This window comes from Physeter macrocephalus, chromosome 7 (genome assembly GCF_002837175.3).
Source record: "Physeter macrocephalus isolate SW-GA chromosome 7, ASM283717v5, whole genome shotgun sequence".
Lineage (NCBI taxonomy): Eukaryota > Metazoa > Chordata > Mammalia > Artiodactyla > Physeteridae > Physeter > Physeter macrocephalus.
The window spans coordinates 137864198-137888777 of record NC_041220.1 but is presented as its reverse complement, the minus strand read 5'-3'; the positions used below and the strand labels follow the sequence as shown (position 1 = coordinate 137888777).

General features: G+C 34.7%; 1 long non-coding RNA gene across 1 annotated transcript in view; it reads right to left on the bottom strand.

Annotated features, from left to right (window-relative positions):
• The window catches only part of LOC114486536 (uncharacterized), a 169349-nt gene extending 145063 nt beyond the window's left edge, over positions 1–24286 (bottom strand). Inside the window, exon 1 of the long non-coding RNA XR_003680398.1 lies at positions 24236–24286. This is a non-coding gene — a long non-coding RNA (uncharacterized lncRNA). The remainder of the gene's footprint in view (positions 1–24235) is intronic.
• Positions 24287–24580: the final 294 nt, after the last annotated feature.

Below are 24580 nucleotides of genomic sequence, written 5' to 3'. Positions count from 1 at the left end.
AACTGATTCACTTTGTTGTAAAGAAGAAACTAACACACTATTGTAAAACAGTTATACTCCAATAAAGATGTTAAAAAAAAAAACCAAAAAAAAAAAACAGACAACTGATGGGAACATACCGTATAGCACAGGGAACTCTACCTAATGCACTGTAGTAACCTAAGGGGAGGGAAGTCCGAAAGGGAGGGGATATCTGTATATCTATGACTGATTCATTTTGCTGAACAGTGGAGGCTAATACAACATTGTAAAGCAACCATACTCCAATAAAAATTAATTAAAAATGGATTGTTTAAATTATGATATAGTTAAGAAATTATCTTAAAGGATGGCTTCATAGCTAAGTAAACAGGTGAAGAGAGAATTAGTGATTTGAAATATATTTCAGCTTACTGTCTATAATCACAAAGACAGAAACATCATATTGTTGGTTTAAATAAACCAACCAAATAAAGGGGTGTCTCACATGTTTGATAATGTCATGGTCCACTCTGGGTTACAGAGTGAATACCAGCAGAGTTTTATTTACTTATGAGATCTCATGAGGCTTCCAAACCAGCCTGTGGAGACAGCTAGTTGGAAATAGAGAAAATAAAATAGGTATAGTAGAAAAAGTTTATACAGTAGGGTATTGTAATATAGAAACAATAATTTCTTTTGCCCAATCACAAATTTGTCAAATATTCAAAGCTATCAAATGACATAAATCCACATCACTTCTAGTTACCATGAATACTGTCCCCTTGTTTCACAGTTATAATTTATCTATATGCTCAACAGTGTCAGTTTCTAATTATTTTAAACATATTACCATATATACCTTTTTACTTTTATCCACATACCACATATATTAGGTTGATAGATTTTGAAGGATTCCACTTTCAATCATTCAAACAACTTCTATGGTGTAAAGGCATTATCATGACAAAAAGTGTTAGTGGTTGTTACTAAACACCTCTTTATGGATTACTTTGTTAATCTGCTATTATTAAATCTAATACATGGCTCTTAGGAAATTGAGCAAATATAACTGGTGTATACCAAGGTTAGTTGGTGTAATGTTGGGAATAAGAATGGATAAATATCAGGTGAAGTAGCATAGAAAAATTCAGAGTATGGGGTATTCCACAGTTGAGATAATTGAACAGTCTGTGAGCAAAGGATTTAGAGCAGGATGCAAAGGGCATGAGAAAAACCAAACAGAGGCCAATGTAATGACATAAACATCCAATTTAGATCAACCCTCTGCTGTTGTCTTCTAATGGACCGTATTTTTTCAATATTTATTTATTTACTTATTTATTTTTATTTTGGCTGCGCCGGGTTTTAGTTGTGGCACGCGGGATCTTTTTCAGTTGTAGCATGCCGACTCTTAGTTGGGGCATGCGGACTTCTTAGTTGTGGCATGCATGCCAGATCTAGTTGCCTGACCAGGGATTGAACCCGGGCCCCCTGCACTGGGAGCGTGGAGTCTTACCCACTGGACCACCAAGGAAGTCCCTAATGGACTGTCTTTTGAATGTAGGCTATATTGAATATACTCTGCTTAGAAATCATCTTATGAAAAGGCCATTTATTGTCTAACTTTTAAAATAATTCTGTAATTTTGGAATTGTACTTTTGAATTTAATTACATTTGGGTTTGGATGTACATATTTATTTTTAATTTGATTATTATTTTTTCAAATCACTGATTTTTTTCAAGGCCAATGTGACCGAAAGAAAGCAAAATGAATTGTCAACAATGTAAGTGATAGAAACATAGCAAAAGATTAGAATAAGATGCTTTAATTGAAAGGAAAATAAACACTTGGAATTATATGAAAATCATTGTAACCAGACTGTTAAAGAAAGTGTAGACTGCCCTTATCTCATCAGAACTGCCAGAACCTACTTTCATCACACTGGTTAAAGACAGACCAATTAAGAAAATGCAAAACTGTTTGATGTTAGATAAAGAAAATGATACTTCAGATCTATGATAAACACATTTCAAGATAATGGTTTTCAGATTCAGATTTGAGGTTTCTGGAAAGGACACATTTGCTCAATGGACACAGGGACAAAAATACTTGCTACCACCACATTAATCTCAGAAGAGAAGGTATTGTTCCTGTTGATTCATTCTGTCCTTCCCATCTCGTCAATTTACCAGTGAAAAGAGGAATAATGTGAAGATAAGCTCTTACCTCCAAATATATCTTGAAAGTGTAGGAGAGAGGCTGAATGCAGAATTGAAAACTCTGAAACAAAATCATCAATCTTATGTATGTGTAGATTAGTGTAGATGGCAGATCATCACATCTGGAGGAAGAGCATTGCAGGTGGCTGTCAAAGAAGCACCATTAGGAAGGGAAAACTGGAGTTTAGACTATCTGGATTGTGGGGGAAAAAAGTAATCACTCCTAGACTATTAATTATCTGGGACTTTCTATTCCCATTTTATGAAACTTAGAAAGATGGCAATTTGAACCCATATATATTGATTGTCTTTTTTACCTATTCATTAATGAGTCTCAACTTAATAAGATTCTGCATTATTAATGTGATGTATATACTTCTGGTTTGAGATACATATAAATGCATAATGTGTTGCAATTTTCTAATTATTTAGCACTAATAAATTCATTATATTTAAAATAATTTGATGAATTATGTTAACATGAATCAATGTCTTTTTCTTTAAAGATAATATAAATACTTTCCTATAGGATATAAAATAATGTTTGGTTACTTATTTTACATAAAGTGATGGGGAAGAAAGAGTCTATATTACTTACTTTATTATGGAATTAATTGCCAATCAAAACCTAGTTAAAAATCTAAGGAAGTCAGTGGTTGAACGTATAAAACCTCTTGGGCATCTTTATGCTGAGTAAATATGTCCTTTATGGCCATTTAATTTATTTGACATTTCATTAAACATTCATCCTCAAGATTACCTTTCCTTGGCTAGGAGAATAATTTGATAATTTTTGCTACTTTCAATTGCAGAGCAAAATGAGTAGGTTGGACTAAGAATGATTTATTCATCCAATGCTGTAGTACAACATTCTAGTGTAGTATAGTACATGACACTGTGTGATATAGTAGTCTAATTGTGATGATCATATTTGTATCATTTTACTCAAAGTGTGATTCACTGGTTTCTCCTTATGGCTCTCTCTCATTATTTGTGCACCTTATTTCCATAATCTTAGAAACATGGGAGATATATAATTGCTCTCTTATTTTTGGTACTCATTTTATATCAACAATTGCCTGCACATATACATATGTACTCCTTCTCTGTAAGGGACAAAAAAAATTTAAAGGTGAAACTGATCTTCTTGTTTACCACATGTCAGCATTTTTCCCTAGCTAAAAAACTGAGTAGCTAGGGACACAGTATCCATTAGAGAAAAGTGAAGAAAATCATTTTAAGATATTGCCTCTACTCTTAAGGCTGCACAAATATCTGTTTGATTACACAGAAACACACACATTAGTAAGACACCCAGTACTATTCATATAATTACATAAGTTATGGACCCAGTGATAAATGAAAGGAAGGATGAAAATTAGTATCTTCTTATTTGAGTTTTCATTTCCTTGATTATTCATGAGACTAGGTCAGTTTTTTTATGTTTGATTAATTATTTGTGTTCTGTAAGTGCATATTTATGTCTTTTGCACATTTTTATATTGAGATAGTCCTCTTTTTCTTTTTTCTTTATGTGGGATCAAAATAACATTATAAATACTGTTTGTCATTTATATGTATTACAAATATTTTTCACTGTCATTTTATCTTTTAGCTATTTTTTTTCTTGTACAAGTGTGTCTTTTTCCAAATGTAAAAGTAATATGTAATTTTTAGTGTAGAAAATCTGGAAAATACATGACAGACACACACACACACACACACACACACACACACACACACACACACACAAAATCACCAGTTGTATCGTCTAGGGAAAAAGAAAGAAAGCCCTGAAAAATATCTTGACTTATAAGGAAGGGCAACAATGAAGAATCGAGCCTTTAATAATGTATCTCCAATCCTTCACCTTCTATTCCATTTTTCCAAGTCTACAAGTCACATTATTTATTTTTAACTCTTTCAAATCTCCAAAGAGTAAATAAGCTCATGTAATATGAACTATCTAAGACACAGAATACTACCAGGAAGTCATTCGCATGGTTACATACACATTTAAGCACGGATATGAGATTCTGAAAATGAGAACCTGAAGCGAACCAGCATTATATGAGGTCCCCCTACAGAGCTGTACAGGTATTAAGTCATTGACCGTGTAATTTAAACCCACCCTTCTAGAGTCAGCTTTCTGTTGCTGGGGTTGATGTTCTGCAATCCACTTTTCTCCTCTGCCCGTTGTTCTATGTTAGACTTTGCCAATAGGAGGTGCTAGAGGGAGGCTGCAAGGATGGAAGAGTAACAACAGACCTGCTCCTCCCAGCTGGCTTCCTATTGGTTTATTTCTGCTTGCAGTTCTGGATTGCCACCCAGAAACACTTCTTCGCTCCAGAAGCAGCAGTTCCTCTACACAGCAGCAAGAGAATATGGTTTCTAATTTTTCCAACACTTGCAGAACCAGCTTCACTGCACCTTTTTTCAGAGATGGGGTCTTGGCCCTACAGATCCCTCCTCCTTGCTCAGAGACAAGATGGTCCAGATGAGCAGTGCCCCTTCCCTTGTGGTCTGAGGTCTGAGGTCTGAGGCCAAGCTCCGCAGGTCCTTCCTCTAAATTTCTATGTTTCAATACTTTGAGCCTATTCTCCTCTTTCCTCAACCCTAGGGATAGTTCCTTCTGCTAGCAGTGTGACCTCCATGATACCTTAGTGTCTGCTTTTTTGTCCTACAGTCATAACTTGTTCCCAGTTAACAAAGCACTAGTATATTTTCTTCATTCAGATAATTGGTGTGACTTCTTACTCCTAGTTGATTGATACAGATGTGTTTCTAGACACCCATATTGATAAATGTCCCTCCTTTCTCTTCAAATCTCTTGAATTCTCTAGCCAATTCTCCTGTGCCACTCTTATCCCTGTTGGCCAGGCTTTACTGTGATTTTCATGTTTACAAGTGACTTTACCAATCCTTGATCAACTGCTGATGTTTCTTTAACATATTCTTGAAAGCATGTAACGCCATAGTAAACATTGCATCTTATCATGCAGCAGTAGAATTTTCCTTTATCCATTATTTCAGTGTCAGCACTGTCACTGAAATAACTTCTGTCACCATTATGGGTTGAAACTTCACCAAAACACTCAAAAAGGAACCACAGTGAAGGAAGCAGGATATAATACAGAACACACAATTCAGAAGGAAAAGAATATTATTACCAATGTGTAAAGAAATAAAATAATTTCAGGCGATGACGGAATCAAGAAAAATTTTAGCAAGTTGCTAGGCATCAGAGCCAACCATAAGTAAAAGTTGGGGCAGGAAACGATTGGGGAGGCTTTTGCCTTATGACATTGCTACTTTAGTTTTAGGTGCAGCGAAAAATGGGCTTTATAACCAAGAAAATGACCACAAGTTCTGTTTGAAACTGTTGTGTGTGAGAGGTATATTGAGCCTTCAAGCAGAGATGTTAATTTGGCTTTTACGTGTAGGTTTCTGGGGAACAAGTAAGGGGTCAAAATTGTATATATACATTCCATCAAGCAGTTAACTAAGCATAGTTACACAGAATTACTATAAATAATATATAATGCATTTCTGATATTGATTTCCAATGCCTTGCCGGAAAGAAACTGTTAGGTTGGTTCTGCTCTGGTGCAGGCAGAATTTGCCTTTCCTTGCCTACACTTGGCGGTTTTCTTCCTAGGTATCCCATACTATTTTCATTTATATCAGCTTATTTTGAATCTTTGTTTCCTTGAGACCGAACAGCTGTTTTACTTGCTTAAAGAAAAAGGTAATTTCTAGAAGTAGAACGATTATTAATAGCTTCACCAAAAGGTCTTTCTTCTGATAATACATGATTTAAGCTCTTACTATTTGAGTTTTAGATTTTATTTTTTTGTAGGGTCAGCTTGGCTATGTAACTATGTCTCCTCTGTGCTTCTGGGTTTTCCCCATGATGAATTACAGAGTAAGATTATGAGCATTTCCAGTGTATGAGAAAGCAACTGTTTGACTGAATCTTAACTGAAAAGCGGCTCCTGCTACTGACCAGGAATATGAAAGTCATTATATTTTGTCTGTTTTATTATTTAAATTCCATGTGTGCACAATCCTGTATTTTGCTATGCAATCACTTCACGTAGTAAAATGGGGGTTCTGTTATCCACAAATCCAGAACAAATATCTCTCAGTGGTAGTTAAGCAAATTTCCATGGTGATGGTAAACTTGTAGAACTCATTTCTCATTAAGAGTGATCACAAGTTTAAATATTCAGATAGCCTGTTCTACTTCCAGGTACTGAAAGAGGCACTCTAAAAAAATTTCTTGAGAATGTAGGAGAGTTAAGAGGTCCTCTGATAAAAAAAGATGTGCTATTTCCTTATAACAGCTTCCTGAAAAGGGTCAAGTTTTCCTTTATCCATTTGTATCAGTTGAAATTCCTTAGTTATAAATTAAAAATCTTGGACCTAATTACGAAATACACACATTACACACATGCACACATCCCAACCGCACCACAATCAATTCCATATATGTTGATTTAGTTACCATCAGATATACTTTCTTCTCACTTTTATTAATCACGATTTAAAAAAACTTGGCAGTAGACAATAAAGCTTATTAAGTCTTGTTTAATTTTCCTTGAAAACAAGTTAGTTTGTATCCAAGATATGCTGCATTAGAAAAATTGATTCACAGCTACAAATACAGACTTGATTTCCTAAGTGTTCTTTGTATTTCTCAAAATAAAGGAAAATCATATAATATATAATATGCTGTGCTTACCTTTATTTTATTGTAGTTCATTAAAATAAATATAAGTATAAACACTATTAACTAGGATTGCTCATGTTTCATTTAAAGTCAAATAATTATAAATCAAGGAGTTTATTGAGTAGAGCACATTGTAATTTTCATGCATTAACAGATGCTACAGTGGGACAATGAGAATCTTTAGTGAAACATCATCCCTCTGTGTGTATGTGTGAAAATATGAATGAAAATACTTTCATAAATATCAGAGTAATGAGTACAGATGCCTCGTTAAAATTGATACAGCACATCTGTATCTTTGTAACTTTAAAAAATTTTCCTTTTGAATTGAAATTGTTTTACAATATGTTGATGTATTTCTTTCACTTTTTTTTAACATCTTTTTTGGAGTATAATTGCTTTACAATGGTGTGTTAGTTTCTGCTTTATAACTAGACTTCATCCCAGCTTACCCTTCCCCCTCCCCATGGCCTCAAGTCCATTCTCTAATAGGTCAGATTTTGAATGGCTGGTCATTGCAATATTCTGTTGAAAATAATAGGAGGATTTCAAATCACCAGACTATCCTTATGAGAAGAAAGACAACCTTTCTTTCCTCTTCAATAATTATTCACTATTATTTGATATCATTTATCTGCTCTGTTCAGTGTTCTGACAATTCTGGCATTCTGCCATGTTCATGTTACTTTTCAGGAAGGTGACATTTTGAAGAGCAAGGTACCGTTTTTCTAGCTTTGATTCATAAAAAATAAAGAAAATTATCATATGTCTAAAACTTTGTTTCAGAATATATTTCAAATTATTTTAAGGGATATATCCAGAATAGAAGAATGAAGCAATAACACAGGGTCAATAATTATAAATCATATTTGTAAATGGAGGGTGTCTAGTAGTTTTTAGGAAATAATTTACTTTAAAAATTGTCATATTTAAATCCTTTCTTTGTTTAATGAGACAAACATTAGTTAAATTTCTTTTAAACATACGTTACCTATAGAAACTATTCTTTCTTTTTAGTAGATCTTTATTGGAGTATAATTGTTTCACAATACTCTGTTAGTTTCTGTTGTACAACAAAGTGAATCAGCTCTATGTATGCACATGTCCCCATATCCCCTCCCTCTGAGCCTCCTTCCAACTCTCCCTATCCCACCCCTCTAGGTCATCGCAAAGCACAGAGCTGATCTCCCTGTGCTATGCTGCTGTTTCCCACTAGCTAACTATTTTACATTCAGTAGTGTATATATGTCGATGCTACTCTCACTTAGCCCCAGCTTCCCCCTCCCACCCACCATGTCCTCAAGTCCATTCTCTATGCCTACCTCTTTATTCCTGCCCTGCCATTAGGTTCATCAGTACCATTTTTTTTTTTTTTTAGATTCCATAAGTATGTGTTAGCATATGGTATTTGTTCTTCATTTTCTTACTAACTTCACTCTGTATGACAGACTCTAGGGTCCATCCAGCTCACTACAAACAACTCAATTTTGTTTCTTTTTATGGCTGAGTAATATTCCATTGTATATATGTGCCACATCTTCTTTATCCATTCATCTGTTGATGGACACTTAGGTTGCTTCCATGTCCTGGCTATTGTAAATAGTGCTGGACTATTGTGGTACATGCCTCTTTTTGAATTATGATTTTCTCAGGGTATATGCCCAGTAGGGGTATTGCTGGGTCATATGGTAGTGCTATTTGTAGTTTTATAAGGAACCTCCATACTGTTTTCCATAGTGGTTGTATCAATTTACATTCCCACCAACAGTGTAGGAGAGTTCCCTTTTCACCACACCCTTTCCAGCATTTATTGTTTCTAGATTTTTTGATAATGGCCATTCTGACCAGTGTGAGGTGATACCTCATTGTAGTTTTGATTTGCACTTCTCTAATAATTAGTTATTTTGAGCATCCTTTCATGTGCCTCTTGGCCATCTGTACGTCTTCTTTGGTGAAATGTCTATTTAGGTCATCCGCCCATTTTTTGATTGGGTTGTTCGTTTTGATATTGAGCTCCATGAGCTGTTTGTATATTTTGGAGATTAATCCTTTGTCCATTGTTTCATTTGCAAATATTTTCTCCCATTCTGAGGGTTGCCTTTTCATCTTGTTTATGGTTTCCTTTGCTGTACAAAAGCTTTTAAGTTTCATTAGGTCCCATTTGTTTATTTTTGTTTTGTTTCCATTACTCTAGGAGGCGGGTCACAAAAGATCTTACTGTGGTTTATGTCAAAGAGTGTTTTTCCTATGTTTTCCTCTAAGAGTTTGATAGTGTCTGGCCTTACATTTAGGTCTTTAATCCCTTTGGAGTTTATTTTGGTGTATGGTGTTAGGTAGTGTTCTAATTGCATTCTTCTACATGTAGCTGTCAAGTTTTCCCAGCACCACTTATTGAAGAAGCTGTCTTTTCTCCATTGTATGTTCTTGCCTCCTTTGTCATAAATTAGGTGACCATATGTGTGTGGGTTTATCTCTGGGCTTTCTATCCTGTTCCATTGATCTATATTTCTGTTTTTGTGCCAGTACCATAGTGTCTTGATTATTGTAGCTTTGTAGGATAGATTGAAGTCGGGGAGCCTGATTCCTCCCACTCTGTTTTTCTTTCTCAAGGTTGCTTTGGCTATTCAGGGTCTTTTGTGTTTCCATATGAATTGTAAAATTTTTTGTTCTAATTCTGTGAAGAATGCCATTGGTAGTTTGTTTGTTTGTTTGTTTTGTGGTACGCAGGCTTCTCACTGTTGTGGCCTCTCCCGTTGCAGAGCACAGGCTCCGGAAGCACAGGCTCAGAGGCCATGGCTCACGGGCCTAGCTGCTCTGCAGCACGTGGGAGCTTCCCGGACCGCAGCTATATTTCTGTTTTTGTGCCAGTACCATAGTGTCTTGATTATTGTAGCTTTGTAGGATAGATTGAAGTCGGGGAGCCTGATTCCTCCCACTCTGTTTTTCTTTCTGCTTTGGGTAGTATAGTCATTTTCACAGTATTGATTCTTCCAAACCAAGAACATGGTATATTTCTTCATCTGTTTATGCCATCTTTGATTTCTTTCAACAGTGTTTTATAGTTTTGTGAGTACAAGTCTTTCATCTCCTTAGGTAGGTTTATTCCTAGGTATTTCATTCTTTTTATTGCGATGGTAAATGCGATTGCCTCCATGATTTCTCTTTCTGATTTTTCATTGTTAGTGTATAGGAATGCCAGAGATTTCTGTGCATTAATTTTCTATCCTGCAACCTTACCAAATTAGCTTTAGTAGTTTTCTGGTGGCATCTTTAGGATTTTCTATGTATAGTATCATGTCATCTGTAAACAGTGACCGTTTTTCTTCTTCTTTCCCAATTTGTATTCCTTTTATTTCTTTTTCTTCTCTGATTGCCGTGGCTAGGACTTCCAAAACTATGTTGAATAAGAGTGGTGAGAGTGGACATCCTTGTCTTGTTCCTGATCATAGTGGAAATGCTTTCAGTTTTTCACCATTGAGTATGTTTGCTGTGGGTTTGTCATATATAGCCATTATTATGTTGAAGTAGGTTCCCTCTATGCCCATTTTCTGGAGATTTTTTATCATAAATAGGTGTTGAATTTTGTCAAAAGCTTTTTCTGCATCTATTGATATGATCATATGGTTTTTATTCCTTTTGTTAATTTGGTGTATCACATTGATTGATTTGCATATTTGAAGAATCCATGCATCCCTGTGATAAATCCCACTTGGTTATGGTGTATGATCCTTTTAATATGTTGTTAAATTCTGTTTGCTAGTATTTTCTTCAAGATTTTTGCATCTATGTTCATCAGTGATATTGGTCTATAATTTTCTTTTGGGAGGATATCTTTTTCTTGTTTTGGTATCAGGGTGATGGTGGCTTCGTAGAATGAATTTGGGTGTGTTCTTTCCTCTGCAATTTTTTGGAAGAGTTTGAGAAGGATCAGTGTTAGTTCTTCGCTAAATGTTTGATAGAATTCGCCTGTGAAGCCATCTGGTCCTGGACTTTGGTTTGTGGAAGGTTTTTAATTACAGTTTCAATTTCATTACTTGTTATAGGTCTGTTTATATTTTCTAATTTTTCTTGGTTCAGTCTTGGAAAATGTACCTTTCTAAGAATTTGTCCATTTCTTCGTGGTTCTCCATTTTTTTGGCATATAGCTGTTTGTAGTAGTCTCTTATAATCCTTTGTATTTCTGCCGTGTCAGTGTGATTTCTCCGTTTTCATTTCTAATTTTATTGATTTGCATCCTCTCCCTTTTTTTCTTGAGTCTGGCTAAGGGTTTGTCAATTTTGCTTATCTTCTCAAAGAACAAGCTTTTAGTTTTATTGAATTTTGCTATTGTTTTCTTCATTTCTATCTCATTTATTTCTGCTCTGATCTTTATGATTTCTTTCCTTCTACTGACTTTGGGTTTTCTTTGTTCTTCTTTCCCTCATTGGTTTAAGTGTAGGGTTAGATTGTTTATTTGAGATTTCTCTTGTTTCTTGAGGTGAGATGGAACTGCTATAACCTTCCCTCTTAGAACTGCTTTTGCCACGTCCCATAGGTTTTGGGTTGTCGGGGTTTCATTGTCATTTGTTTCTATGTATTTTAAAATTTATTCTTTGATTTCTTCAGTGATCTCTTGGTTATTTAGTAGTGCACTGTTTAGCCTCCATGTATTTGTGTTCTTTACAGTTTTTTTTTTCCTGTAATTGATTTCCAATCTCATAACTTGTAGTCCTTAAAGATGCTTGATATAATTTCAACTTTCTTAAATTTTCCAAGGCTTGATTTGTGACCCAAGATGTGATGTATCCTGGAGGATGTTCCATGTGCACTTGAGAAGAAAGTGTATTCTGCCACTTTTGGGTGGAATGTTCTATAAATATCAATTAGATCTATCTGGTCTATTGTGTCATTAAAAGCTTGTGTTTCATTGCTACTCCAGCTTTCTTTTGATTTCCATTTGCATGGAATATCTTTTTCCATCCCTTCACTTTCAGTCTGTATGTTTCCCTAGGTCTGAAGTGGGTCTCTTGTAGACAGCATATATATGGGTCCTGTTTTTATATCCATTCAGCCAGTCTGTGTCTTTTGGTTGGGGCATTTAATCCATTTACATTCAAGGTTATTAGCAATATGTATGTTCCTATTACCATTTTCTTAATTGTTTTGGGTTTGTTTTTGTAGGTCTTTTTCTTCTCTTGTGTTTTCCGCCTTTTGAAGTTTCCTTAGCATTTCTTGTAAAGCTTGATTGGTGGTGCTGGATTCTCTTAGGTTTTGCTTTTCTGAGAAGCTTTTGACTTCTCCATCTAATCTGAATGAAATCCTTGCGGGGTAGAGTAATCTTAGTTGTAGGTGTTTCTCCTTCATCTCTTTAAGTGTATCCTGTCACTCCCTTCTGGCCTGCAGAATTTCTGCTGAAAAATCAGCTGATAACCTTACGGGGATTCCTTTGTATGTTATTTTTTTTTCCCTTGCTGCTTTTAATATTTTTTCTTTGAATTTAATTTTTAATAGTTTGATTAATATGTGTCTTAGTGTGTTTCTCCTAGGGTTTATCCTGTATGGGACTCTCTGTGCTTCCTGGACTTGGGTGACATTTCCTTTCCCATGTTAGGGAAGTTTTCCACTATAATCTCTTCAAACATTTTCTCAGGCCAAAGCTCCTGCAGTTCGGACTCGGAGCTCCCACCACAGGAGCTTTGGCCTGACCCCCAGCCCATGAACCAAGATCCTGCAAGCTGCGTGGATGGAAAAAAAAAAAATGAAAACAAAGAAAAATGAAGAACAATTACAAAGTAAAAAATAAAATTAGACTAGGAAAATAACAGATATGTTAGAAAAAATATAAAAGTAAAAATATAGATGAAACAACAACCAAAAGGTAAAACAGAACCACCATAGTAAAAAAGAGGAGGAGGAAAAAAAAAAAAGGTAGAAAAGACCTTGGCTGTAGAGTGCAGCCTAGGCAGGGTGAGGTTTGGGCAGTGGGTGGGGCCTATGCTTAGGATCCACAGGGCTGGAAAAGGCCCTGGGAGGTTTGGGGGTGCGGCTTATGCTCAACAGAACAGAAGGCGCCCAGGCATGCCTCCCACCTCTGGTCTCAGAGACTGAGGGACCCCACCTGGGAGCCCAGCAGTCTTCCTGGGCTCGAGTGGGCAGGGCAAATGCCCTCCGCTCCTCTCTTGTTCCTCTGGTCCTGGAGGTCCCCTCCCACCTGCCTCTCCAGATCTCCTCAGCCTCCCTCCTATGCCCCCAGGGCCCACGCAGCCTGGAGGGGGCTTTGTAGGGTGGAGGACCAGCCTGGGGGCTCAGCAGGTTCCCCGGGCCATAAAGAAAAATATTACAATATTATAGTCTGTTCCAAAAGGCTTTTCACAAATGTGAAAATATTTTAATATTTTTTATTTTAAATATTTAAAGCATTATAAATAAAATATTTAAAATATAATATTTTATGTGTTCTATTTTAAATATGTGCTCTTCAAATTTGGTTATTATAATTAGGATATATTAATAAATAGGCTAGTAAATCTCCTTAACTCTCCAAATAGTAGTTTTTCTGTGTTTTGTCATTTCTAAATAATTACAGCCTTTTCAAAAATTTTTGTCATTGATTTTGGTAAAAATGTCAATTATGTCTGTGCTTATAAAAATCAGTTATATCAACAAATGCCGAATTGTGGAGTTCTCAGTAGAGGAACAAAGGCAAAGATGAACCCTACCATCTGAACTTGCTAAGGATCTAAAAGGGGGAGTGTATATGGGAGGGCAACACAATTACAAAGATGTATGTTTTTTAAAGTACCTAAAAGGCATAACCTAGTATCTCTATTTAAAAAATAAGCTTATTATACTGGGCTTCCCTGGTGGCACAGTGGTTAAGAATCTGCCTGCCAATGCAGGGGACACGGGTTTGAGACCTGGTCCAGGAAGATCCCACATGCCATGAAGCAACTAAACCCGTGTGCCACAACTACTAAACCTGTGCTCCAGAGCCCACATGCCACAACTACTGAAGCCCACGTGGCTAGAGCCTGTGCTCTGCAACAAGAGAAGCCACTGCAATAAGAAGCCCACACACTGCAACGAAGAGCAGCCTCTGCCCGGCGCAGCTAAAGAAAGCCTGTGAGAAGCAACAGAGACCCAATGCAGCCAAAAATAAATAAATTTATATTAAAAAAAAAGCATATTATAGAAATTAAAAAAAACAGGAAAGCTGGATCTACACGGGAAATCTCCAAACTCCCACTCCATAGCAATAATAAATGCATTAATATATTTTAAGATAAATTATATTCCAATAATTGTGTTAGATAAATGCTTAAAAATGTCCTGACCTCAGTGGTTTTGTCTCAGGCGTCATGTTACTTTTGCTAGTTTTGGTGCAGAGAGAGAACACACATTTCACACAAAGCATGTTTATCAATGCATAAATTATCTGCATTGCAAATTATCTACAGATGTTGAGGGCACTCCTTCAGTAGCCAGACACTTGACTACAGACATCACATTATCTTAAAAGATTTAATTAATGATGATGTGACTTTGGTAGGCAGAATTCTAAAATGACCCCCAATGAACAAGAATATTGTAAAATCTACCCTTTTTGAGTGTGGGTGAACCTCCGGATATGATATCACTTCTGTGATTATGTGACATTAAAAGAAGAGTTGACTTTAAGAAAGGAAGATTATCTGGATGAGCTTAATATCATAATTACATGAGCACTTTAAAATCAGAGTGTTTTCTTCTATTGGAGGCAAAATAAATAAATACATTCATCATTATCTCATGGAAAATAAGATATTTCAAAGCCAATTGATTAATGTTACATTCCTGTTTAACTATTATAACTTGTTACCCATGTAGAATATTCTGTCATTTATAGCATACAGATACAGTATTATAGCTCATAAATGTCTGTGATACCTAATTTGTATTCCCCAGAGGACCTAGTAAAAATCTAGAAAAGTAACTGATGATTATATTTATATCAAGCTATTATGAAAGAGATATGACAGATATTTTTTTCAAATGTGAATGTTTATATATAGATTATGTAATCTTACAGAATAATCTGATAAAAATTTTTAGTGAAGTTGAAAATATTTAGTATTGTATGTCATATGAGATAAACTCATAAAAGGATATATGTGTTTATATGAGTATAAATATATATGTATATATACTTTAAATGAAAAAAATATATATGCCTTTAATTAATTTTCCCAACTTTTTGGTCTATAATTTCCTGTTGAGGATTTATGTTCCTGTCCCTCACTAAATACTGCTAACCTGACAGCCACGTATTCTGCTGTCTTTCTGTTGATATGATATACACTGGAATTCAGTAGCTCATACCCACAAGATTGATGATATTGTTATTCAGGATTTTTTGGAAGCTTTTAGGTTATAAGCTAGCTGGGAAGGACAAATCTACCCAGTCTATTACCTCAGACGTATTTTAATAACTATAAATGTCCTCATGCTCTCCAGGAGGCCATGTTCTTTTATGGAGGCTGATTTGACAAGCTGCAGAGAATTTTCTATGATGTTTGGATTTCTGCTTTCAAGCACTGAGGTGGACTTTAAAAGTTTTTTTTTTCTTTTCCTTAGTATGTTTAAGAGAAATCTAATTCTAAAGTGCTTTCATTTCATTTTGTGAGTCCTGTTCCATTATGAACATTACTTTCAGAGATTCTTCATATTTTCCATATTTATGTATAATAGTTTATGACAATTATAATCATGTTACTCTTTCACTCCAAAAACCCTTGTATTGATATCGATATTGAAGTGATAGCAGTGGACTTGAGATGCCCTGATTTATTATTTTTCATCTGTGTTTCCTCCTACATTCAAAAAGTCTGAAATATTCGATTAGCACATATAGTGTTAAAAAACTTTCCTTTTCTCATTTATTTGGCTTTCTTTTACTCTTGTTACCTCATTTTCTGAGTTAGATATTACCCTTTTCTTCTCCTTTCTTTGCTCAGTGTCATAACAATGCTACAAACTTACTTTATATCCGATTATCTCAATCATGTTTTCCAAATTCTCAAATGCTATTTGTCTTGTTCATCATGTATGTATTGAGTATGGGTTCAAAATCTTTGCTCTATATGGCATCAATACAGAACAAGAGCCAGCTTTTATCATCATCATCATCATCATTATAAAATATCTAGAGTTCTTTGCAAACTATCTCCCCAATTTCCTTTTTTACAATTCTTGAAGAAAAGTATTATCTTCTAGTCAGTCCACTTTAGCTACCTCCTATACCACTCAAATTTCTTTGCTGTTGCCTTGATTCTTATTATTACCTGCCCTTCATCTTTATGTTCTATGTCCTTTTGTACACTTTACCCATTCAGCCAGCAGGGAGTCAACAAAAACAAGCATCATAAATAATACTGGGTCGGCCAAAAATTTCGTTCTGTTCGGTTTTCCCGTAAGATGGCTCTGGTAGTGCTTAGTTGTCTTTAACTTCATTTGAAACAATTTTGTTAGACTGTATTGTGACAGCTGTCATATCCACGTGTATTTAAAGAAAAACATCAAAATTGGTGAATTTTTGTGTAGCCATTTTAGTATTGAAGATGGAAGAAAAAAAGCAACATTTTCAGCATATTATGCTTTATTATTTCAAGAAAGGTAAAAATGTAACTGAAACGCAAAAAAGATTTGTGCAGTATATGGAGAAGGTGCTGTGACTGATCAAACGTGTCAAAAGTGGTTTGCGATATTTCGTGATGCAGACTTCTCACTGGATGATGTTCCATGGTCGGGTAGACCAGTTGAAGTTGATAGTGATCAAATTGAGACATTAACTGAGAACAATCAACGTTATACCACGTGGGAGATAGCCAACATACTCAAAATATCCAAATCAAGGGTTGAAAATCATTTGCACCAGCTTGGTTATGTTAATCACTTTGATGTTTGGGTTCCATATAAGTTAAGCAAAAAACCCTTCTTGACCGTATTTCCACATGCAATTCTCTACTTAAATGTAACAAAAATGTTCCATTTTTAAAACAAATTGTGACAGGCGATGAAAAGTAGATACTGTACAGTAATGTGGAACAGAAGAGATCGTGGGGCAAGAGAAATGAACCACCACCAAACACACCAAAAGCTGGTCTTCATCCAAAGAAGGTGATGTGTATACGGTGGGATTGGAAGGGTGTCCTCTATTATGAGCTCCTTCCAGAAAACCAAATGATTAATTCCAACAAGTACTGCTCCCAATTAGACCAACTGAATGCTGCACTTGATGAAAAGCATCCGGAATTAGTCAACAGAAAACGCATAATCTTCCATCTGGATGAGGCAAGACCACATGTTTCTTTGACGACCAGGCAAAAACTGTTATAGCTTGGCTCGAAGTTCTGATTCATCCACTGTATTCATCAGACATTGCATCTTTGGATTTCCATTCATTTTGGTCTTTACAAAATTCTCCTAATGGAAAAAATTTTGATTCCCTGGAAGACGGTAAAAAGAAATAGTTCTCTGCTCAAAAAGATAAAAAGTTTTGGGGAGATAGAATTATGAAGTTGCCTGAAAAATGGCAGAATGTAGTGGAACAAAACGATGAATACATTGTTCAATAAAGTTCTTGGTGAAAATGAAAAATGTGTCTTATATTCCTACTTAAAAACAAAAGGAACTTTTGGGCCAACCAATAATTCATCTCTTTAGGAATTGTTCTGTGTTAATTTCTGTACCCAAATGTCTCCTGTTTTATTTCTTATTTCCAAAATCAATTTACTCCATATTATGTTTCAGTGCCTAAAACATATGTGGCCTCGATGTATTAAATAGTTATTCCATGTTATAGATTTTATCACGTCTCTACTACCCACTTCCCCCCAACTCCATCAACAAATGTCAACTCATGAAAACCATCTATATATATTGTGTGTGTGTGTGTGTGCCTCTGTTACCAGAACAAAGCAAGGGGAAATCATATATTCTTAAATAAATATTAAATTTATTTTCTCCTAAAGCATGACTTTATTCATGATATATTGATCTTCCTAATTTTTTTCAACTGAGACTTTTCTGAAATTTTAATTTGAAATTTAGACAAAAATCTTGTGGTGTGTCCAATGCCTTTCATTTCATAGTAGAAGAAACTTTGCTACTACTAGATGATAATGGAAAAATGTATAATAAAGTATTTCCAATAAATTTGTAGTTTTGGTAATACAACTCATATGGCTCTTGAAGTGAGATTAATCATTGGTTTTAAAGAAATAAAACCTATTACATAGAGATTATGTCATGTTTAATCAAAGAGTGGAACCAATCTCTTTTAAAACCTTTATTTGAAATCCTATAAAGTCTACAATGTGGTGGAATTTTATAAAGTTTACTAGAAATAATCGAAATCAATAAAATTGTCCTCTGGAGGGCTATTCACCTAAATTCACATATGATGACATAGTTAAAAATGTTGTTGAACACTATTTAAAATTGAATCAGACTAATTCCAAGAATGTTTTCCCTGATCCAAATTTTTATTCTAAAACATGATTATGATAAACCATAAAAATTAAGGGTTGTCAAATAAGGTGTAATTAGATTCTGAAACTTAATAATAATATTATTGTTTAAAAAGTCTGTCTCAAAGAAATTACAGAGTGAGTTGAAGCAACAAAGTTTTTTCATATTTTACTTTGCTATTGCTCCAACTCAGGGTATAAATTCCTTGAGATGGTATTTTTTTAAACAAAAATATATTATCTTGAGAATCTGATTATTTTCCCTGGGGATATTAAGGATCATTGATAAGGAAACCTAAAGTTAGTTTAGTCTAATGGGTAACAGAGATATACTAAATACAGATGACAGCCTGTGGTTTCAAACAAAAATATAATATCTCAATTTATGGACACTAAGTTCATTTGTGATTTAAAAATATAAAAATTATATTTATTAGAAAAATAAAAGCTATGAAGACAGGAGTAGTTGACCTGGTCAGAGCATGTAAATAGCTCTACCTTAGGGAAGATAATTTATCCAGTTCCACTAACTTTCAGAATATTAATTGCTCATAAATGTTCATTAATTTATGTGTTACATTAATGGACTTATTTGAGCGTGCACAAATTATTCATTATTCAACTGCCAGTAATTATGCTGCAGATTTTTCATTCTATACTTCTGCACATTATGTCAGCTAACCAATCTGAGGCCTTGTCATTAATTCGGAATTCTGCATTTAAATATAAGAAAAGTAGTTACTATAATAATTGTAATTCACTTTTTCTTTATTTTCAAAGTGAGGAGGAATGCAAGATATGTTGGAAGATTTGTATGCAAGCAGTGGTAAGTAGGAATATAATTTAAATTTTTCCTGTGTGGATAAAAATTGTTTAAAATTCATATTTTTGCTCATTCAATAGCATTTACATGGTTATTATGAATGTTTAAAGGATAGGTATGGAAAAAAAGCATGTTAATTTAAATATATATGGAAAAACAATCCACTGAAGTACTAAGTAAGATATTTGTTATTATACATTTTACTTCCTTACATACCAAAATTGTTTCAAAATTATCCTCCTATAGAAAAGAAAACCTTTTATGTATACTTAAATGTTTAAACAAAAAAAGGAATTTTGGAAAGGATAAAAATAAACATATTAGTATTTATGCTCGTTTTAATTGTATAATAGTGGATGTGAAATAAAACAATAAGAATTAGTCCTATTTATGACATTATTTTAATAATGTAGTCACAGAACTGATAACCTCTGATAATCTGTTAGCTTCTGTTCAGAAGAACTCTGCTGAACAGAATAGTGCTATTCTGTATCATTAAATTATACCCACATGTTCAAAAAAGGTTTTATTCTGCAGCCTTTAACACAGTGGTGTCAGCTACCGTATAGCTAAAGGATATCTTTGATTAGCCTCTTCATTTTTTTTCTATCTCTGGCCTCCTGAAATACAAGCCTGTGCCCTCTGGCCTGTTCCACTGCAACCATTATTCACGTAAAAGCAAATGCATATCATCAAGGAAACCTGTATGTAACACATGTCACTGTGTTTTAAGAAAAACACTTAATATCGACAAGCCATAAAATTTTATTTCTGAACCAATCACATGTAGAACAGGTATTTATTTCGTGTTAAAATACTCTGAGGAGCATTTCTTATGTTATTCCATTGCCTCCCATCTTAAAAGACCTAAAGGAATATAAGCGCCTTAATTAGAAAATTTTGTTTTAAAAATATGATGCCAGGTAGAATATGCAATATCTAGCAATTAATATTTCTTTATTTTTTACCTTCCCAATTACAAGCAAAACTCCTTGAGGGCAAACACTTTTTCTCTCTTGCTCTCTACAGTATTTCTAACACAATGGATGCAAGCAATAACTATTTCTGAATTAAATAATTAATTCCATTATGCTAACATGTGCTTCTGATATTTACATGATAGTTTTACATAAACTTTTATTCTGTAAACCTTAGATTTCGTTTAGCAAGTGCTGTGGTCTGAATGTTTGTGTACCTCCAAAATTCATATGTTGAAATCCTAAACCCAATGTGGTAGTATCAGAAGGTGGGCCCTTTGGGAGGCATTTAGGTCATGATGGTGGAGCCCTCATGAATGGGTTTAGTGCATTTAAGAGAGATCCTGGTCCTGTCCACATGTGAGGACACAGCAAGAAGGTGTGATTACGAACCAAGAAGATGGCTCTCACCAAAATGTGACCTTGTTAGCACCCTGATCTTGGACTTTCCAGCTGCCAGAACTGTAAGAAATAAATCTGTATTGTTTTAAGCTATCCAGTCTGTGATATTTTGTTATAGCAGCCTGAATGAACTAAGACAGAAAGTATTTTCCATTTGTATATTTTCTAGATCCCAGCTGTTGAATGCAAACTATTCTTGAATTCCAGTATTTATTTGTGATTTAAATACTACACAGTATTCTCTACGACACAATTTTCTTTTTCAATACCCAAAGCAGTAAACTATAAAACGAGGATATAGTCCCTGCAAATAGTCTTGTATTGTGACGATAATCTCTGTAATTCTTCTTCCGATGTTATACCCCTATTTTGCTTACCATTTTGGCTTGGAGGTAGAGGAAGCAGAAATTGAGATTGTTTTCACTTAACTCATCATTCCAAACTAATTGTTCAAAAGAATAAGGTAGGGATCCTATCAGTTATTACTCATTGCTAATCTTATAGAATTCTGACACTTGGGAAATCAGTCAAGGATAGGTCTGCAATCTCTCTCTATCCACTGTTGATAGATTGGTCTCTGTCTCCTCCTAAGTAATTTTATAATATTAGGTCATGGAACCCAGCCATCACACTGTGAGGAAGCCCAAGAAACCCTGTGGAGAGACTCACATAGCAAGGTATGGAGACCTAAGGAAGATTTCCCAACATAAGCTCCTAGTTGAAAGCCAGCACCAATTTACCAGCCTTGTGAGTGACTAATCTTGGAAGTGGCTATTCCAGCCCAAGTAGAGCTATATAACTTGTCACACTGATGCTACATGAAGCAGAGACAAGACATAATTCTGGGTCTTGCCGAAATTGAAGATTTGTGAATAAAATAAGGTTAATGATCGTTGCTGTTGTAAGCCACTATATTTTGGAGTTATACAACAATGGATTATCAAAACACCTTTATCATATCATAATCCACTGTTGTGGTTGCTGGATTGTGGTGACATGTTAATCACTAGAGACTAGTATCACTTCAAAGCCAGTATCTATTAATTCCAATAAAGTATTTCATTCCATTTTCTCCAATGTTAAATGGCTATAAGTACTTTTAGGGAAGCTTGGGGAAAGAGTCAGAGTACAGACTACTGACTGCATTGCAGAAGAGACTAAGCTTTCCTTTTATTGAGGGATTCTGAGAATGTAAACAGACTTGCATCTGAAACAATTAAGAAGCCATAAATTCCTTCTACATCAAGTCACATTAGGTTTCTGCTCATCAGACCTAGAATTTATCCATCAAAATATGCCAAGCGATTTCTTAATAAATTGCCCATCCATCAATATACTTTATTTACTCATTTCTCATTGATTTATTGTGGTAATGAGTCCACATTATCTGTGAATGTTAAGCATCACCACCAACCTCTGTACTACTTGAATCCCAGTAATCTCATTGAAGCAAGAGCACCCAGTTTCCATGTCAATATCCCCTGCCATAATCTACTTTGAAGGCTGCCATCACAGAGCTTTCCAAGAATGCTCAACTACACATCTATCAATACCCTGATGAAGGAAGTGTCCAGCTGTACCTCTCAGACTTGTATGGTTAAGAAATGGCTGAGCAATTTAAACATTCGACATGCCCATCTCCCTAAATCTTTGGACTTCTTCCTTTACATTATTCAAGGAAGTCCTGACAATTCATCCTCATAGACTGACATCAAATATTTAGTCCAAGATTTATAGCCAAACTGGCAGAACATTAATGCCACTCCAAGATGCTCAAGCCAATTTACAATATTAATTCTGAATGAATAAATCTATATTGCATTAGATTTTTTGTGCTCAATAACAAGCTACACAAACTCAAGGGCTTAAAGAACATGCATTTGCTATCTCAAGTTTTCCATGGATCCTCTGGTCCCCAAATTCTTGAACCTGAGGCTGCTCAGGTTCTAGAGTCAGATGGCAGTCCCCTACCATGTGGCACTCTCCACCTTCTCCATGGTTAGTTCATAACATGACAGTTTGCTTCTTTAAAGCCAGCAAAGAAAACCTCTCGTGTTCTGGTATGCCGACATTAATTTTCACATAATACAACCTAATCAAATGTGATCTATCGTCATCTTTGTCATAGTCTATTGCTTTAGACACAAATCACAGATGCCTCCCACATTCAAAGGGAGAGGATTTTACAAAACTGAATCACTAGGGGTCACTGTAGGGTGTGGCTGCCATAATATTTACCAGTTAAAGGTTTTCCTCTTATCTAGAGTGTAAGCCCCATGAAAGAAAACACTCTGTTGAAGAAATCAATTAATTCAGTAAAATACTAAGTCTTAACATATTGTATTATGTGTGTGTTTTATATCTATTTGAACCTTAAAAATTGTAATTGTATATACACGTTTGAGGAAAACCAAAGTGTCTGATTTCCTGAGAGGAATAATGCTATTGACTTTTGTTTCTTGTTTTTTAATCACTATATATTTATAATACATTAAACATAAGAACAAAAATGAAGATCCGATTAGATCAGCAGTTACTGGTTTCTATCAAATTTTATCTGGTATGCATTCCAACAGTATATTTCTCTCTGGCTCCTGACATATACTTGATTTCAATCCTAAAACATCACATATTTTAGCAGGAGTTTAAAATAGTTATCTTCCAGTTAGAATGCAGACAGTGATGGATGCAAGTTGGTTCCCTGGGGACCTTGTTAGAGAAAATCACTCATATGTTCAGTGAGCATTTGAACAAATGGACCTGCTGTTCTACCTAATGCTAGTGCAATTCCTTGATATACGGCCACTGTGTGTGACAATTGTTACTGTCATTTAGTTCAGATACATAACATTTCTAAACTCAAGTCATAAAAACTGCATATTAATGCTTCTTTAAGGGGTTATCACAAATAAGACAAATAAATGAATAATTCTGGTCCAGGCAGTTACTCAGTTAAAAATAAATGCATGTCCATCATTGAGGAAATTAAGACTACATTTAATACATTTTTGTATTAAGGCATTGTGGAAAACTCCATTTGAGCATGCCTCCTGGTGGATTCTATTTTTTTAGGCAACAGGTGTTTCATTAGAGGGTTTTGCTGCTGTAGGTAGGACTGTCTAACCATCAGAGAACATTAATCTATTTATGGTTTGTGTAAAGCTGCCAACAGTAACTTTAATCTGGCCTTCGTGATTTAAAATAAAGCATTTAATCTGATTTCCACTAATAAAATACTAAATATTCCAGGAGATATCTTTGTGGATCAAGCCTAGAGGATGCTTAGGTGTTTAATACAAAAACTAAAAATTAAATATCCATGTACATTTATAACAATACACAGTTTCCCTAATGGCATTCTTTAAACAGATTCAAATTACAGTTAATCTGATTCCAAAGGAAAAGGTTTTCCAAAATGTATTTCAAAGACTTTATCCAGCTATTTAATACCACATTCAGTATTCAAATAAGAAATCATAGAATAATCTAAGTTTTTCTACATTAATAGAAGGGAGTAACAACTAAATAAACCAGAAACTTAAATAATCCAAAAATTGTGTTTGGCATTAAAATTTGCTTTATTCACTTAATTTAAATGAGTATTATTTGAATTCTAATAATTGAGTACATTACCATAGATTGAAGTCAAAGATGATGAAGAACTTGTCTTTGTATCAAGTGATCAGCTATTTTTCTCTCCCAGTCAGCACATTATAGTTATTTTCACAAACATAAGACACTCCAGTGGGTTCCCCTGGTTTTTAAAATCTTCTCTTACAAATGTTGGGGATTAAAAGGACTCATCCAATAGATTTCAGTAACCTAAAATATTAACAAATAAGTGTTTATGTAATAAAATTTATACGTAAAATATAAAATAATCATGAGGCAACTATACAACTATGACTAATCTCATTATTTAGAATAGTAAATATACATTTTTAAACCTGAGTTTTCTAAAGTTCTAGTTTAATTTAA